The following is a 2170-nucleotide window of genomic DNA, read 5'->3' on the forward strand; positions in this document are numbered from 1 at the left end:
CTGTCCTTGCAAAGTTGGAATTGCCCCACTTTATAGAAACAGCCTTTGTGCACAATCCGCTATAAAATGTACGTTCATTACAGTACGCATGTGTAGTGCTGCTGATGCAGAAGCTGGCGTACTCTCATGAATGCGCGTAAGAGAAGAAATTGTTAAATAAAGTCGTTATATAGGGCAAGAAAGCTCTAGAATTTCATCAAAAACATCTTAATTTGTGTTCCAAAGATGAACGAAGGTCTTACGGATTTGGAACGAGATAAGGGTGAATTTTCATTTTTGGGTTAATTATCCCTTTAAGAACTATTTTTACCCTGCCCTAATGCATAATGCATGTCTGTTGCATTTAACCTACTTGTTATGTTAAGGTAAATAAAGTTCAAATAAAAACCTCAAATAATTCACAATAAGAAAGCACAATAAACTTTGACTAATCTTTGTATTATCATTTAATGGAAAAAAATACTGCTGTTACATTAATGATTCCAATAAAATGCTTATAAAATAACATTGTCTATAGGAATCCACAATCACTGTTCACTAGAAATTACAATTTTTACATTTCAGGGCATATACAGCTGCTTTAACGGTGTCGAAGATATTGGCAGATCTACCAGCATACAGAACCCAGATATCACGGCCAATTACGCCCAGGCCAACATGCTGAAAATGCTACAGACAGCCAAGGACATTGTCTCCTCAGCCAAAGTGGAAAACTCATTGGATAACGCCACCAAGACCATTGAGAACTGGAGCAGACACAGCGGCAGCCTGCCAGCACGTATCCCATTGGTGACCACGACCGAAAAAGTTCCGGGTCACTTCTCTTACATTACCAATGTCAATGAGAACCACATACCTCACATGCAGCGTTCCATAACTCCACCTTTCACGCAACACATCAAAACCACTAGCCCACCACCACCGATGGTAAACCACAGAGTCTTAACACGGCCCACTCCTCTTCGCTACACACTTCCTGCTAGGACCAGGGGCCTTTATGACGGTATGCTTCCTGTATCCAGTCTGAGCACACCTCATCTAGCCATGCACGATCCTCCATCCGACATGGCACGCCCTGGATCCTCCTTTGTTCCGTATAGAGACATCTACACCGAACACCACAAACCCTGTCACAGCAATATCTCAGACGCCGTCAGGCGGAAAAAGCGACCCCAGAATCTCATGGTGGAGTCTATGGATTTAAGAGGGCTTCATGATTGTAAAGACCAATCTATGTGTCATAATGAAGCAAATAGTTTTGCTGAAAACCACCTACCCTCATCTTTCAGCGAAAATCCTTTTGTAGCAGACACAGCTTGTAATTCCTGCGTCAAAACGTACTTCGACCCCACATTTGATGACATACCTCTGATAGGGAAGAGAAAGCTTCATCGCAGACCTTCGTTCTTAAAAGCCACTTGGGGTCCCGACAGAGTGCGGTTCCCAGGTGAAAGACCCACCGCTGCAGCCCCCCCACAAGTAACTATACCAGACCTGTTCCCGTGCGTGGACGTTCACGGACGGGTGAGGAACACCCTGTGTTATTCCCAACCGATGGATCACAACTACCTTCACGCCTTCCGGCGAAACAACAGGAAAAGTCAGAAGCTCAGACACAGCCAGTCCACAAGGCTTCCTTCCTACAAGGAGGCGATTTTCCACAACGTGGCAGCTGTCAGAAGGGCGTCCAGCTTGGTACATAGACCCTACTCCTATCCAGAGCTGCCGGTCTACCAGAGCCCACTATCATATGGACCTGCAGAGTTATGCAACATCTTCCCCTGCATGGGACATCCCAGTGACAGCATATATGGAGGGTATAGAGCACCCACACACCTACAGGATGACCATCTAGTGCCTGTTCCAGGCAGCAGGGTGGTTCATAGCAGCCCTATTGTACCTATGACATGGGGCAGAATTTCAAGCCTGGAATCAGAGGTGTGAACTTGTCCTTCCATGTGCCAATTATGAACTATCTGGCCTGTGAGCTTCTACTGACCATACTGACTTCGCCTTTAAATGGTTAGTTCACGCAAAAATTATAATGGCATGGTGTGGGTGTTTCTCCTCAACAGTCCAAAACAAGTCCAATAAAGTGCATCTATCCATAATAAAAAAGTGCTCCACATGGCTCCAGGGGGTGAATAAAGATCTCCTGTAGCAAATCGAT

The sequence above is a fragment of the Garra rufa genome, chromosome 22, assembly GCF_049309525.1.
Source record: "Garra rufa chromosome 22, GarRuf1.0, whole genome shotgun sequence".
Taxonomy (NCBI): Eukaryota; Metazoa; Chordata; class Actinopteri; order Cypriniformes; family Cyprinidae; genus Garra; species Garra rufa.